This window comes from Bos taurus, chromosome 9 (assembly GCF_002263795.3).
Source record: "Bos taurus isolate L1 Dominette 01449 registration number 42190680 breed Hereford chromosome 9, ARS-UCD2.0, whole genome shotgun sequence".
Taxonomy (NCBI): Eukaryota; Metazoa; Chordata; class Mammalia; order Artiodactyla; family Bovidae; genus Bos; species Bos taurus.
The window spans coordinates 18,192,402-18,209,933 of NC_037336.1; the positions used below are offsets into that span (position 1 = coordinate 18,192,402).

At 40.8% G+C, this 17,532-nt stretch overlaps 1 long non-coding RNA gene across 5 annotated transcripts in view; it reads right to left on the bottom strand.

Annotated features, from left to right (window-relative positions):
• Positions 1-1,231: 1,231 nt before the first annotated feature.
• LOC101903114 (uncharacterized) overlaps positions 1,232-17,532 on the bottom strand; it is a 274,464-nt gene continuing 258,163 nt past the window's right edge. For 3 of the 5 annotated variants that reach the window (XR_009495960.1, XR_009495965.1, XR_003036281.2), the window contains one exon: positions 1,232-2,373. This is a non-coding gene — a long non-coding RNA (uncharacterized lncRNA). The other 2 variants (XR_009495961.1, XR_009495962.1) reach the window with 2 other exon arrangements.

A 17,532-nucleotide genomic window follows, 5' to 3' on the forward strand; every position in this document is an offset into this window, starting at 1 on the left:
GAGAAGGGGGCGACAAAGGATGAGATGGTTGGATGGCATCACTGACTCAATGGACATGAGTTTGAGCAAACTCCGGGAGATAGTGAAGGACAGGGAAGCCTGGCATGCTGCAGTCCATGGGCTCTCAAAAAGTCGGACCATGACTGAGTGACTGAACAACAACAACAGATTTATTAAGCAGTTGCTAGAACTTCCTTTTCCTTATAGCCCCAAGAACCCTTCCTTGTATAAATACCTGCAACTAGCAACAATTAATGAAGCACCAGATGCAAAGAACATATGTTTTGTTTAGCTATGCCATACATTCAGTTCAAACTCTCCAATGATGTAGCTGGAAAAGAGAATGTTGTGTAGAGGCTTAATTTATAGGTATATATGTTCATTTCTCCTATTGAAACTCCAGTCTCTTTTTAATAAATTGATAAAAAGCAGCTGCAGTTTTTTGACACCTATCACATGATTTATGACTAGAAACAGTGAGTGTACATTACTTAAAAATCACATCTTCTGACTTACTCTAAGACTCAAATAAGACAGCTCTTCACAATACCTGTTCTATGGGCAGTGCTCATAGGAGAAAATAAATTCCATTCCAGTTGTGGTGATACTAAACTGTCAGAATTAATACTTACCTGAAATGCACAGTCTTAATTGTTCTGAACCAAAATGGCACAAGGTTAACTGAAAAGTCTCCAACTTTTCAGATTCTTCACATATATCAACGATAATGGTAATGATAGCACACTTTTAACGAGCATTTATTATGGAATAAAGAAAAATAACTATGTAGATATCCCTTTATCAGTCTTCAAGGAACCTTTTGTTGAATAACTTTGTTTTTAAGTCAGTGGCTTAACATGTTGATTTTATTTATTTTACTGGATATGTGCTTCCATGTGGATAATCCAGTTTTATATTATCTTAAAATTTTAACAGAAATTTTATTTTAATTGAAAAAAAGAGGATGAATTTTAGAAAGGTGATATTTTTGTATGTATGCTATCTTGTTAAGGGCTTCCCAGGCAGCTCAGTGGTAAAGAATCCACCTGCCAATGAAGGAGATGTGGAAGATGTGGGTTCGATCCCTGGGTGGGAAAGATCCTATGGAGGAGGAAATTGCAACCCATTCCAGTGCTCTTGCCCAAAAAATTCCATGGACAGAGGAGACTGGCACGCTAGAGTCCACAGGGCAGCAGAGTCGAACGTGACTGAACATGCACACACATCTTGATATATTTCACATATTTATATAAAATGGTAACACAGTGCCTTTTGCCATATATATATATATACATCCTGTATTCCCATCATGATGCTGAGAACAAGAACTCTGTACTTGCCTTACATGATGGCTAACATGAAGAATTCGAGACTTTCATATAAAGAATTGTTGATTTTTTTACCCCATTCATAAAGATTCAGAAGACAAAAAATTAGACCAAAATTGGTAAAAAGAACATTGAGAATGACTAGAAATGTTTCAGTTGATACCTCCTACAGCTAAAGTGCCCACAGCCCTGCTATCACTCCAGATTTCCTTAATATGAAAAAGTGTTCTATAAATGCATACACCAGAGACACAGTGTGAACAAGAAGCAGGATTCCAGGTAGTCCTTTGTTTCCAATAAATGAAGGCTGAGGCCCTCTTGCTGCCAATGCTTTGCCTCAAACAGCTTTGGCAGCACCAAGCACTGTCCCAGAGGCATCCTGGAGTATCTGATCCGGACAGCAGGAGCAGAACCAGAGGACTCCAGAGGCTACCAGGAAGGCTGGCCCATCCACCATGCTCCATCCCAATTCCCTCCTTCCTCTCTGAAACTCAGGGCTGCACTGAGCTCCGCTGGACACAACCCTGAGCACTTGTACCAGAGCTAATACAAGTCCCTCAGTGGCACAGCTCTGGGATCATCCTCAGATGACCAGCACAATTTCTTTCTCCACTCCCAAACCCTGAAGATCTGTAAGACACTCAGTGCAAACAAAGGGAGACTTTCCTTGAGGGAGATGATCTCCATTCCCACAATGCATCTGTCCACCAATGCTACAGCCAAACATCAGCAGGACCAGGGGGTCCTTCACGGTCACCGGCTGCCCAGGAGCGGGGAGGCTCTGAGGTGCCTTTCCATCCTGACTGGGGAACACACCGGAGCTTTTCTTTCTTGGCTTACTTTTAAGCACCTAAATGTGGTTCAGTAAGTACCAGACCTGAGCCGGGTGCCAGATTACAGTGCCTTTCCCAAAGGTCTTCTTCCTGTACGTGCAGAAGTGAGAGTGAGGTTGAGCTGTCAGGTTTGTGTCGACTCCACTGCCGCTGGAGGCATTGGCCTGTCTCGCACAGCCCCGCGACCTTCTTCTGGCTGCCAGACTCTTTTCCTGTCACAGAAGTTTGAAGCACACAACCACATATAAAGGCTAAGTCTCAGAGAGGTACAGAAATGTCAATTTACATTTCAAAGGCATTTTTATCTGTTTCAGGGAGACATATCATCTGTTCATTAAACATATACCTACCACCAGCTCTGAAGCAGAATGGACCCTGATCCACCTCTCACAGATTTCTCGAGAGTTTTAAACCCCTCCCCTCATCTCAGGCTGGTTCACATCTAACTGCTAAGTTTTTCAGCTGAGTATTCAGAAGCAATCACCACTTCATTTGATCATTTAAATAGAGGAATGTATTTTTCCTCTTGATGCCTTTAATCTTTTCCTTATTAACAAAAAAGGCCTTAGGTCAGAAAGTAGGCAGCGGTAAGAAGGGAATTACTAATCTCTTTGGAAAAAACCTCTGTACAAACATAAGGCGTTATTGCATCTGATCCTTCTAAAACTAAGCTTCCTGCCCTTTACAAAACTTTCACCTGTGTTAGGGCTTTATAAACCATTGAAAACACCCAAATTTGTGTCTTCCTGAGTACTTCCTATATGTCTCTTTAGTATTATAAGACTTTATAGTGGAGTGGAAACAGATTGAAAGTGAAAGTGAAAGTCGCTCAATGTGTCCTACCCATGGATGTATAGTCCATGGAATTCTCTAGGCCAGAATACTGGAGTGGGTAGCCTTTCCCTTCTCCAGGGAATCTTCCCAACCCAGGGATTGAACCCAGTGGAAACACTACCTGGGTTCATATGCCAGCGCTGGTAATTTCTAGATGTCTTAACTTTTCTGTGCCTCAGTTTGCTTATCTGTAAAATGGTCAGATCAGATCAGATCAGATCAGTCGCTCAGTCGTGTCCGACTCTTCGCGACCCCATGAATTGCAGCACGCCAGGCCTCCCTGTCCATCACCAACTCCCGGAGTTCACTGAGTATTAGTGCTTTTTCTAATAACACTGTTTGCAGAATGAGTTTAATATATGTAAACTCATATATTGGTGCAGGTTTGGGTTCTATACTGTCAGCTATAATTTCATGAAATAATCTGTCTAAAATGATACACCTTTAAAATTTTTAATGAGGTTAAACTCTGAATTTTCACTCTTGTTACTGACCGGGTACACTTGCCAAAAGTGAAGCAAGCCAAATACTGAGATGCCAAGGACTGTAGCAAAGAAAAAGTTTGTTCAGATGTCAGCCAAGTGAAGAGATGGCAGACCAAGTCTCAGCATCCCTAAAAGCTTAGGGATTAGAATATTTATGAAATAAAAAAGCAGGCCTGAAGAAAGATGCTTGAAAGCAAGAAAAGGGTGAAGTAATGAGCATTCTGAATGGTGTAGCTGAGTTACATGCATCTTCATGTTCAGAAAACGGCAGTGTTAACATGAGCTGAGGCTGGAGTTTTTGGCCCCCTGAAGTCAAAAGGTCAGCCACTGGACACTTGCATGGGCCCAGTTGAATGGTCAGTGGTCTGACCGGTTTGACCAGTCTGACCGGTTTGGGCAAGACCAGCTCCATGTTTCAAAAAAACAAATTAATCTTAGCATCTATATGTCAAAAGTATTATCTCTGGGGGATGGTTAAAGGAGTCTTGTGATATATTGTCTAAGCTACATGAAGCCAGGAGGGTATGAAATTTGCAAGCACAATTAAGGCGAGCTTGATTGGTGAGGGCAGGTTCCAGGATATTATTTATTAAGCAAGTTATGGTTTAAGGAATCTAACTGATGACCGCCCTCGGCTTTTCTCTCTTTGAAGTCATCTGCGATCAGATGTGTCTGCCTCAGCAATAAGCTCAGAGTCTGTCACCTTGAAGAAACACTTTAATGCTTTCTTAAGTTTTTGTGTTTTAGCCTGTAGAATAGAAATAATCATGATGTTTATCTCATAGGATTATTGTCCAGCAAATGAGGCAGACCTGTGTGGTGAGATTCTGAGGCCAAAAGAATAATGCCTGATAAGTGAAGTCAGGTAACGTGGAACAGACACGGTGGCTCTGGGCAAGGCCACAGTATGAATGATCAGGTACACAGGGTCCAGACTGGGATCTCCAAAAGGCAGACACAGGAATGGCTGGGAAATCAAAGTCAACATAGCTCAGAGAGGAATCAAATACAGGAGTAAAAATAATTAACATATTGCAGCTGGGAAAGGAAAATCAGAAAGGTGTTGGTATTGTTAAGAGAGCTCTCTACAACAGAGCTGGAAGGGAAGCAACTGCAGAAGTGGAACTTATGTGTGACTCAGCCTGGATGGAATAAGAACTTGTAACCACTTACTGTCTTAACACAGGCATCCAGAATATCTGCACAGTGTTCCAGAAACTCAAGATACTTATCAGTCCCTTACCCTAGATAACTGGGAACAGCCTGTCTCTTAAAGGCAGATATTTCTTTTTCCACATCAGTGTATAAGTGCTAAGTCACTTCAGTTATGTCTCATTCTTTGCAACCCTATGGACTGTAGCTCATCAGAATCCTCTGTCCATGGGATTCTCCCAGGCAAGAATACTGGAGTGGTTTGCCTTACCCTCTTGCAGGGGATCTTCCCAACCCAGGGATCGAACCTGCATCTCTGAAGTCTCTTGCACTGGCAGGTGGGTTCTTTACCACTAGCACCACTTGCAAGACAACTTTAACAACCTTGCATTGCCTTTATGAGCTCAATTCTCTTCCCTGGAATTCTTTTTCTGGTTTGACCTGAGTCTGTGTCTCCTGAACTGCAATTCCTTAGACGGCAAACAAAGCTCTTTGTTTCTTCTAGTCTCAATACTGATCATTATTCAACAGAGCAAGTAGGGAGAATTTTCCTTTTTTTTTTTTTTTTTTTTTGGTCCCCAAACCAAGCTCCCTCCAACATATGCTTTCCCCTCATCTTTCCAATTATGTGAAATGTGTGACAGAAGGAATAGTTGAATGCTGGCTGAATAAGAGCCAGGCTCTCTAGGGAAGGGAGAAAGATTGAGACATTAGGGCTTCCCATGGGGAGAGGGTGAAGGCGAGGTTTAGTTAGAGAGCAAGATGTCAAGATGAACTGACACTCTTCTGTTTGCATTAATGACAAAAACAACAAAAATTAGAAGAGTTTTTATTTCTTTGTTTATGTAGTTAAATATATATTGGAAGGACTGATGCTGAAGCTGAAACTCCAATTCTTTGGCCAGCTGATGCAAAGAACTGACTCATTGGAAAAGACCCTGATGCTGGGAAAGACTGAAGGCAGGAGGAGAAGGGGATGACAGAGGATGAGATGGTTGGATGGCATCACCAACTCGATGGACATGAGTTTAAGCAAGCTCCAGGAGTTGGTGATGGACAGGGAAGCCTGGCGTGCTACAGTCCATGGTGTTGCAGAGTTGGACACGAGTAAGCAACAGAACTGAACTGAACTGAGCACAAAATTAGTTAAGTTTCTACAGAACAACAATGCGGCTGGCTGAAGACAGGCATTTATTCAGGATTCAAAAGTCAGGTACAAAGCAGGGGGCTGCTCTGCCCTGGTCAGGAGAGCTTCTGGCAGAAGTTTTCTGTTCCAGTGAATCTCTACCTCTCTTACCCGGGGACCTTGCTAGAATAAAGATTCCTAGGGGGAACCCAAGAGTATATATTTCAATGAGCTCTCAGGTTATGCCGCTGTTGGTACTCAGAGGTTCACATTTTGTGGAAAGAGGTCTACTCCTCAGAGAGAAAGGGTTTTGATGGTGGGTGACCAGGATCTGAGAGATTCTCATTTATTATTTTGCTGTATCTCTTTGGAGATCTCTAAACGTTGAAAGGGTTTGCCCAGGTTTGGTCTTTAGGGAGTGGGTAAATTATTCTCATTCTTTCAAGAAGCTGTGTGCTGGAAAATAAGATGTTTGGCTTCCCTGAAGATTTTTCTGAGTAGGCTGCCCACTTAAGACCTAAGAGCACTTTAGGGCATTCTTCCAGGCATATTCGATCCCTGTGCCATCTTTCACAGGTCAGAGATGTCAGATCAGCCCCTGTGGTCTGATCAGCCACCATGTTCGAGCCAAAATACTTAGTTGTCACATAATGGGTGTGACTGGATAATCTCTTAGGACTCATTCTGCTCCATAGTGACCTGATTCCAGGTTCTGGTTTCTCTTGTCAAAGTATGGGGGCTCTTATGTTTTAGTTACTGTTTGTTTTCATCAGATTTAATGAATACTGTGCTGTGCTGTGCTTAGTCACTCAGTTGTGTCCAACTCTTTGCAACCCCATGGACTATAACCCAGCAGGCTCTTCTGTCCATGGGGATTTTTCAGGCAAGAATACCTGAGTGGGTTGCCATGCCCTCCTCTTAATGCACACTACTCGGAAGCAAAGGGGAAACGTCAATACAACCTGCTCATCCAGCGGTGGAGGAGATGGTGCCCCTTCTGAGATGTCGATGATTTTAAGTAATTTAAACAAAGCGTGTGGTTAACCCAGGGGAAAACAACCTCCTGAAAAATCTGTTTTAAAATTTCTGCATAGGTAGGCATATGAATTCACCCATTTTCTATCGCACAGACATAAGTAACTTTTCCTTTTTACCGTGAATACTGGTGTAGGATCCTTTTGAACAAAAAAAGATATGTCTAAACAGCTCATGCTCATCTTCTCCAGGTGTTCACTCTCCTCTTTTTCCAGTAACATCTTTTAACATCCCTCTAACAGACTATGTAATTTAGGGATTTTTTACATTTATATTTTGTTGCCCGTCACCTTACTGCCACCCCACAGGGGTGGGGATCTTTTTTTCTTGTTAACTAAAACAAGATAGTGTTTGGTATATAGGAAAAAAAAAACCCTAAACCATATAAAATCTTCTAAATCCAAACCTCCTGATTCTAGTCTCATGGGAAGAAAGAAAGAAAGATGAATAAGAAGAGGAAAATGAAGCATTTGTGAAAACAGATTAAATTTCTGCATTCTGCATGATATCTGCTGGATGATTAGAATTCTTCAGAGCTTTAGAATAAGCTTTAGTAAGAAACAGTCACGTTAACTAATGTCAATTGCTTCACTGGCAAGATATTTAGCATCCAAGCAGAAGAAATGGCAATATTTGCAGCAAACAGTTTATTATAACTGATTTCTTGATAGAGGAGCAAAGGCAGATGAGGGCAGACCTCTTGTGTGTGTGTGCATTAACTACAGTGTGTGCATGTTAAGTCACTTCAGTCATGTCTGACTCTTTGAGACCCCATAGACTGTAGCTCACCAGGCTCCTCTGTCCAAGGGATTCTCCAGGCAAAATACTGGAGAGGGTTTCCATGCCCTCCTCCAGGGGGTCTTCTCAACTCAGGGGCTGAACCTGCATGTCTTGAGTCTCCTGCACTGGCAGGCGGGTTCTTTACTGCCAATGACATCTGGGAAGCCCATATTAACTACAGACATCTGCTTTATTGTTTGGCAGGCTTTCTCCATCTCTGAAGACAAAAGGATTTCCATAGCCTCCCAAATACTGACAAGGCAAAGTCCAGTGTCCTGAGAGTCCACAAAGAGACAGTGGGGCAGGGGAGAATGGAAGTGAGCTCTGAGCCACGGAAGAAGCTCCAGGAGGAACAAAGGACTGCCACCTGCACCAGGAGAACGGAGCAGGACCGTCACGCCTCTGTTGGCTTCCCCAGTCCATGAAACCTGTGTCAGTCTCCTCATCTCAGGACTGTTTCAATTCCCACTACAAAGCCCTTCATTCGATCGTCCTCCATGCATTAGTGCCTTGGAACAATCCTCTTTCATGCAGAATTCATCAGTTTAGTTAGCTGAAGAAACACTCTTTTTACCACTACATTCATCTCCCAGTAATCCATTTAATAATAATTATTATAATAACATCTTGAATTTATATAGCACCTTTAGCACTACTGTCTCATCAGTCAGCTGCTATTTCTTTGATGGTCTTCCTCTTGATGCTTACATAAAAAATGGAGAGATGGAGAGAACAGAACCCTTGAATTATAAATATTACTTTATAGGATCATTTAGTTGAATACGGCGATGCCCAGAATACATTACTGCAGACTGTGTTGTGATTTATCGCTTATGTGCCAAACTGTTCATGAAATTCAGGCTCAATAAGAGCCAGAAGCCTTTGAGAAGGGATAATCTGCTATAAACCCAGTCCACCAAGAGAATACAGGGCACATTCTCCGTGTAGCGGCCTGGCATGGAAGAGATAGCACTGACTTCAGAGTCATAAAGACCAAAAGTGAAACTGAAATTCTGGCTCTATCCTTACCAGCTTTGTGACCTTGAGCAAGTTTCTTAACTTCTTTAAAAGTTAGTTTTCTCTACAAAAAGTTGCAGTGCAGATTAAATTAGATAATATAAACAATCAGTGGGCAAGCAATAAAAGGTAGTTGGCATTTTTACTCTTCTCTAAGACTCTGATGCTGGGAGGGATTGGGGGCAGGAGGAGAAGGGGACGACAGAGGATGAGATGGCTGGATGGCATCACTGACTCGATGGACGTGAGTCTGAGTGAACTCCGGGAGTTTGTGATGGACAGGGAGGCCTGGCGTGCTGTGATTCATGGGGTCGCAAAGAGTCGGACACGACTGAGCGACTGAACTGAACTGAACTGAAATCTCAAAGATATTAGCTTAACCAGCTTCTATGGCATATTATTATTAAGAAAAAAGTGATTATTACTAATAAACATTTATTGAGCATTAAATATGTGGTAAGTTGTTATTTTCACAAAAACAGAATATATTTTGAGACAAGATATATAATTACTCCATCTTAGAAATACGTGCAATGTGTGCTCAGTCACTCAGTGGTTGTGTCTGACTCTTTGTGGCCCCAAGGACTGTAGCCCACCAGGATCCTCTGTCCATGAGATTTCCCAGGAAAGAATAGTGGGGTGGGTTGCCATTTCCTACTCCAGGGGATCTTCCCAACCCAGGGACTGAACCGGCATCTCTTTTATCTCCTGCATTGGGAGTGGGGTTCTTTACCACCAGCACCACCTGGGAAACCCCATCGTAGAGTTAGTAGTAGTGTTAATAGTGTTAATCACTCAGTCGTGCCCAACTCGTTGTGACCCCATGGACTATAGCCCACCTGGCTCGTCTGTCCATGGGATTCTCCAGGCAAGAATACCAGAGTGGGTTGCCATTCCCTTCTCCAGGGGATCTTCCCAACCCAGGAATCAAACCTAGATCTTGTGCACTGCAGGTGGATTCTTTACCACCTGAGCCACCATAAGTCTAGTATCCTAGAGCTAAGAAGACAATAAATCACAGTCTTTCAGAGTCCTGTCTTGAAGCCTCCAGAGGTTCCCCATTGCACTTGGAATCCAATCCTAAAACTCAGATTCACCAAGTCCAACAAGAGCTGGTCCTTTCCTCCCTCTGTGACTCACCTCGCACCATCCTCATGCTTCATCAGTACCCACACCCCAGGTTTCCCAAACTCAACTAGCTTATTCCCTCTGGGTAGAGTCCCTGCAACTGAGGTCTCCTTACCCCTGTCCCAATTCCCACTTTTGCAGGGCTAGCTCACTGTTAGTTCTCAAAGTAAATGCCATTTCCAGAGAGGCTTTTGTCAGCCAATCAATAGTAGCCACTGGGTCATTCTCTGTGACATTACCTGATGCACAGAGGCTTTTGTCAGCCAATCAATAGTAGCCACTGGGTCATTCTCTGTGACATTACCTGATGCACAGTTCTTATTACTCTCTGATTATCACTCTGGTTTAGATATGTATTCATTTGTTGTCTACACACACACATAAGTGCACACATCAGCCCTGGGACCCTCAGGAACGTTGACAGGTGTGTCCGTGTCTGTGTCTCCTGTTCTTAGAACACTTCCTGGCACCTGTTGGATGTGGATAAATACTGTTCACTGAAAGTGATAGTGAAAGTTGAAAGTTGCTCAGTCGTGTCTGACTCTTTGCGACCCCATGGACTATACAGTCCATCGAATTCTCCAGGCCAGAATACTGTAGTGGGTAGCCTTTCCCTTCTCCAGGGGATCTTCCCAATCCAGGGACCAAACCCAGGTCTGTCCCATTGCAGGTGAATTCTTTACTAGCTGAGCCACCAGAGAAGCCCAAGAATACTGGAGTGGGTAGCCTGTCCCTTCTCCAGGGGATCTTCCTGACCCAGGAAGTGAACCAGAGTCTCCTGCATTGCAGGCGGATTATTTTACCACCTGAGCTCCCAGGTAAATCTGGCACCTATTGGATGCTCATAAATACTGTTGACTGAACAAAGGAATAAATGAACAAGTGACCGTATCACTTTGATATGTAGAGGCTTTCCTTGTGTCTAGGCAAAATTTAAATTTAGTCATTTCCTCTGGTTTACTTGTCTATAGACACAGAGAACAAACAATGCAACTCATGCATCAAACATCCTTTATTTGCTAAAACATAGTTAACTAGCTCACCTCTTAGGCTGTCAAATGCAAAGTACCACCTCAACATAAACACAGCCACCACTTTCTCCTCTCTTGTGACTCAATTAGTTGCAATACATTGATTTCTCTTACATCTTCTCTAGTCTTGGTTTACACAAAGGTACTTTTTAATCTTCAGCTGATGAGATGGTTGGATGGCATCACCAACTCAGTGGATGTGAACTTGGGCAAACCCTGGGAGACAGTGAGGAATAGGGAGGCCTGGCGTGCAGCCATCCATAGGGCGGCAGAGTCGGATATGACTTAACAACTGAACAACAACAAACCCACCATGGACACTGCCAGGTGGCCATTCTGCCCCCTTGAGGCCTGCACAGGGATGACACCCCACACTCACAGAGACCAGGAGACCACCCCAGTTTTTTTGTACTGTTCCTGAACTTTCCAGCTCTAGGTGAAGAGAGTTCATGACCATTTGGTAACATTGGTATAATGTTTCCTCTTGAGATAATATCTATTCTGTTTATTAGAATGAGAATTAAATGAGGTAATGAATGTAAGGTGCCTGTGGACACTAAAAATTGTACCTCATTTTGTATGTGCTTGAGAAGAGAATAATGTCAAGAAAGAGAAAAATATCAGAAATTTCTTAAAGTTGCAAAAAAGCAGAGTTCTCTGGTAGACATAAATTTTCCCTGCCTAGAGTGCTGTAATAAATAATTAACCTTGGAGCTATTTGCTTCTAAGAGAGAAATCCTGTTGGATAATAATAAATTATTGCTATAAGGAACAAAACAGAATATGTTTTGTATTTTTTACAGGTATATGTTTTAGATTTTTTTTCCAAAACAATTCAGATGACTTACAAAGAGACTGTCTTAAATCCCCACATACCAGGAACCCTTCAGAACATACTAGTGACTACAGATAAACTGCATAAGCCTTAAAGGCAAATAGGGTAGTAAAGAGGGCAAGACTGGGGTTATGTATGGACAGCGAGATTCTCTCCAACAGAGCAGCAGAGCTGCTCAAAGTTACAGAGATTTTTTTTTTCAGAATCAATTAAAATTATCACAGGCTGTAGGGCTTTTCCCAGCATACAAAATTAACGACATCCAAGAAGCAGACAAGTAGAAAATAATTCAGAAATAAGCCTCTCTTACTTTATTTCCATGTGCTCTCAGATAGAAGTTAATATAGGTCAACACAGAGATTAGACAATCAACAAAAACCAGAAATAAAAGGACATTCAAGTGATACCTCCAAAAAATTATCCAAATACTTGTTCTTAATTCAATTAAGTTAATGCTTATTTAGCCTCTTCTATATAAAACATTCCCTGGAGAAGGAAATGGCAACCCACTCCAGTATTCTTGCCTGGAGAATCCCATGGACGGAGGAGCCTGGTGGGCTACAGTCCACTGGGTCGAAAAGAGTTGGACATGACTGAGCGACTTCACTTTCACTATATAAAACATTGGGCTTCCCTGGTGGCTCAGTGGTAAAGAACTCTTTGTGACTCTCTGGACTGTAGCCCACCAGGCTCCTCTGTCCATGGAACTTTCCAGACAAGAATACTGGAGTGGGTTGCCATTCCCTACTCCAGGGCATATTTTTGACCTAGGGATGCAGATTCTTTACCACTGCACCACCTGGAAAGATGCTATATAAGATATTGGGCTTCCCAAGTGGTGCTAGTTGTAAAGAACCCAGCTGCCAATGCAGGAGACATGAGAGACCAGAGTTTGATCCCTGGGTTGGAAAAATCACCTGGAGGATGACATGGCAACCCACTCCAGTATTCTCGCCTGGACAGTCCCCAGGGACAGTCAATAGGGTCTCAAAGAATTGGACATGACTGAAGCAACTTAGCACGCACACATGTATAAAATATTATGCCTACTTCTCCATTATGTATATTATGATTCTCAAGACATCTCTCAGTTTAAACTTTCTCATAAAATTTTCTAAGCTTTCAGTGGTACCTTGATAGTTTTCACTCATTGATTTTGGATCTGAACTTAATATTAGATAAACAATGAAACTGGAAAGAAAAAAATCAATGAACCTAATTAAAAATAATGCTCTCTCTTATCCTTTTCCCTTTCTAAAATTGTAATTTGCTCCTGTTGGTTCCAAAACTAGATGATAGTCTCACCAAAAAACCTGCTCTTAGCACAATTAAGATCTATTCATGCACAATACTTTTAAAATTCATTCCAGTTTATATGAAAATGTAAAAGAATCAAAATGACGATTTACTATTCACATTGGAGACCACTTTACAAAAGGATTCATCATAGGGTTTCTTAAAATATAGCACTTCTTTATGTAGTTACTATATTCATTTAATAAAATTGAATTTTCACAATTTTCAGGCATGTATCTATTGTCCAAATTGCAATAAACGGTAATCTGTGAAAATCACTACACTTCATGACAGATTGAATAAAGTAAGCCACACAGATTTCTATTAAACACACACACAAACTTAGCTTGAAGCAGTTTTGTTTGCTTTTCAAGGAAATTCAAGGGTTCATTGCTGCATTTAAGCATCACAAGATGCTCTAAATAACCTAAGAAGGGTGGTCATAGGAATGCTGATCCCCTAAGGAGACATATGGCGGGAAAAGGGAGAATGAAATGAGGGAAAGCAAGGAAAGAATTCCAAGTAATATCAGGATTCAGTGCTCCATGAACACCCCCATGTTTCTGCACAGGCTGCGCATTCTAGTAAAGACTGCTAGCAACCTGGGTTAAAAGATAATTGAACAGTAACCCTATGGAGATGTACAGATAGATATAAGTCCTAACTATCTGTGAAGCCCTTCATTTCCCTTCTGGGCTTTGAAATGAGATCTTCCCCTCCTCTCTTCAGAGAGAAGTTGGTTGTATTCCAAAGCAAAGGTCTCTCTGCATCTGCTGTGGGGAGATTAAGCAGACATGCAGCCACTCTGCACGAGCTCTGAGGTTCATAATTTTGGGGCTCTTCCCCCATCATGCACAGGCAGGGTAATTAGGCCTCCTTCCTTGTGCCCTTCCATGGGGAGACATCAGGGCTGGGGCTTTGGCACTAACAGGCTCTGTGAGAAGTAATTTGTCTATTTTCTGGTCCATAATATGGTGTTCCCTGTCAGGACAAATAAATAAATACAGATATAAGAATCAACAGATGAAAAAGAGCATCTGTGGATAAACAAAAAGAATTAAATTGAAGGCAGATGGAAAACTCTGTAATGTAGACGAGAATTTCTCAATCTTAGTGTTACCGGCATTTTGTATCAGTCAACTCTTTCTTGTGGGGAATGTTCTGTACACTGTGAAATGCTTAGTAGCACCCCCCAGCCTCTACCCACTAGATGTGAGTAGCTCCTTTTCAGTCAAGACAACCAGAAATATCTCAAGATGCTGCCAAATATTTCCTGCAGTGAAAAATTGCCCCTGGTTGAGAACCACTGAAATATACAGACAGAATATCACCAACTATCTCCTCAAATTTATAACAGGTTTCAAATATAACCTCTTAAGTGACCTTAGAGCAACTGCTCTCCTTTCGCTTTAGCAATGCTACCTCAATATTAATTTGAGTCATTAAGTTAAAGCCACCTTATCCCAAAACAATACTTTAAGGGATTATCCTGTTTAGAATGATAGCTCTCCTACAACAAATTGTGGAATAAAGTATGTGATTTACTAGATAGAGCAGTCCAATTAATTGCACAGTATTAGTCCAACTAGGAAACAAAACACTGATACGTGAAGTTGTTCACCATGTACAAAATTTCAAAGTTAGAAGGAATCTAACTGCTCACAGTCTCTGACCACACTTTGAATGTTTTAATATTCTTCACAAGATTCTTCACTGGGTGGTGGTCTGTCCAATTCTTGAACATCTTTGTGTTCACTCCTCTTAAAGAGGTCCATTGATTTCCAGATAATTTGGAATTTTACAATTTTCTTCCTTAAATTGAGGAAATACTATCTTCTCTTAGCTCCCAACCACTGATCCATTGGATCATTCAAACAAATTGAAATCCCTTCCCAAATGAAAAAATATAACATATTTGTATTCAATATCATATTTCTCAATTATCTACCTTCTTCTTACTAAAGAACTGTAAATACCATCTTTTGTAGGGCAGGATTTTAAGTCCTTCCATCACCCTGGCCAGTCTCTGGAATATTTACAGTTTGTTCCTGCAGCTTTTATAATCTGGTTTTCAAAATTGAATGCCGTGCTCCAAGTGTGGTCTGAACATCATACTGTGAGAACAGAACCAGAGGGAATATCATGTCCCCCTTCTAGACACTACATTTCTTTTAATGTAGCCTAAGGTGGCTGCATTTAGCAATGAAGCAAACAAAGAAGGGACAAAAGGATTTCTTGATGCTATAATTCTGGTGAATAATAAAAGGAAATAGATCCCGTTACGCTTCCGTCTTCTCTAACAAGGAAAATTATCTTCGAAAGAAAACTTTAAAAGAGAAACTAACTTCATCTCTTCTGTTGGACAAACCATATTGTTAATTCGTATTGAATTTTTTCAATTTCAACTAGAAAAACTCCCCTTCACATGTGATGCTGCAAAATCCTCTCCTCTACTTATTTGTGAAGCTTGTATTTGGATCCAAATTTAGAATCTTACATTTAATTTCAATTTCATACCAGTAAATCTCTGTAATAATATTTTCTAGATTTATAAGATTAACATTGAACTCCAAGTTTAGAGTTACAAACTCGACATTTTCGTGCTTTTAGAAAAATGCTCCTCTCTTGTAGCACTTCCTACGTTGTTTACATCTTCATATATATTCAGTCTCATTTATAGCATTTTCTATAAATTTTTTTACTAATATGAGTGAGCCACTTCAAGAGAGGGAGATCTTGCCATCAATGGATTTTTTCAAACATAGACTAAATATCAGTTTTTGATCATTCTTTTTCAGAAAATAATTCATTTTGATAGAAAAGACAGAAGCAAAATATCTAGTCTCTTTATTATTAATCAAAATTTTAGCATCAAGTAGTCCAATCTATTCTTTCTCTGTTTGTTCTATTGTCAACATAAGAAACTTGAGTCTCTATTGATATTCTTCCCAGTTTTTCTGAGCCTCAGTTTTTGAACTCCAGTCAAGGTCATGTTTGACCCAAGATGTTTTAGGAGATGTAAGCATGGCTAAACTCTGAGCTTGAAGCATTGTTCAAAATAAGAAAGGTGTCTAAGAAACTAAACAGATACAAACGTCCAGGATTGCACAGATACACTGAATAACTGGCTTTGTCTTCACTTACTATAAAATATAAATTTAAAGTTTTGTACTACTTTACCCAAAATTCTTTAGAAGTCCTCCAGCAAAGAATCAGAATTAAGAGTTTTATTAACAGAAAAAAAATGTTAAATCCTGAAAGCTTTGAAATTCTTAATAATATTATGTTTTCCTCTGCAACTTCATACACACACACACACACACACAAATATCAGACAATGTCTATCACAAAATGCACAGTGACTCTGATAATGCAGTCACTATCTACTTTCTATTCATTTCTGCCCTATACTTTTAAAAGGCAACTTAAAGCCCACAGATACTGTTAAAGTTTTCTTGAACAATGCTGTTATTTGTATACTGTCTTTCTTAAAGTTAATTATTTAGTGTCCTGTCTGGCCTTCCCAATACCCTGTAATCTATTGGAGACAGCAATGCTGTTTGATTTTCCAAAGGTACTCCCATGAAACTAAAAGGAATAGGTAAAATTTGTTGAACTGAGTGCTCCACCAAAAGCTGTACCTAGAATATATGTTTGAAAGATAAAGTTATTTTATGCACCAGTGTTTTTACTTTGTGGTAATAATCTGTCGACTTTAGCAAACAGTATTTTTTCTGATTCATTGCTGTTCCATTTGCTGTCCCTGATAGCCCTTTAATTAGGCTGCTTGTTTGTCAAATGCCAGTTTGCTGTGCTTGTTCTCCTCCACGGATTCAAAAATAATCAGGGCAGGTGTTGTATAAGTTGTATAGGATGACATGCTGTCATGATCAATTGCTAATTAATTTCAGATTATTTCTGCTTCCGTGATGTGGATGCACTCTCTCAAATGAAAAACAATAAACCATCATTATTCGTTTTGTGTTTGTTAAAGCACTTCATAATTAATAGCCAAGATGGGATTAATTTTTAAGCAAGTGTTTTCATCCAAGTGTTAGCAAAGACTCTGTTGGCTAAAAACTGTTGCTGATTTTATTTTTCACTCTGAGAAGTCAGTGACTGTTACTAGGCAACACATGAATATATGGGGGGAGAAATCCATCTTGGATAGAACGCCCATATACTATTGTAGGTAAAACATTTTAAAGAGGAGTCAATAAATGTAAGGGTCCTTCATATTTTTAGCAACATAAATAGTACCCAACAACTACTGAGTTCTTCCTATGTACCAGGTACTTAACATGCCTGATGCCATTTAACCTCTACACCAACTAAATGGTGTTGTTACCACCATGATATACATGGGGAATCTCATCCCAGGTACAAGATGAGTTCCAAACAATCACACAGCACTGGCTAAGCAACAGGCTTTATTGGGGAAAGGGGAAAATGTCAAAAGCCAGAGTAAGCACCTAGAAAGTATGATTCCCATCTGCTCGCTACCTCATAGTGATGCAGGCTGGGCAGGATACTAGGCTGAACTCTCACTGGGACCCCACATTCTTTGCCTTTAACATGGTAGGTCAGACACAGCAGTTGTGTCAGAGAGAAATAATCAAGACTGTGTTTTGGGTGCAGTCTGGTTTGGGTTG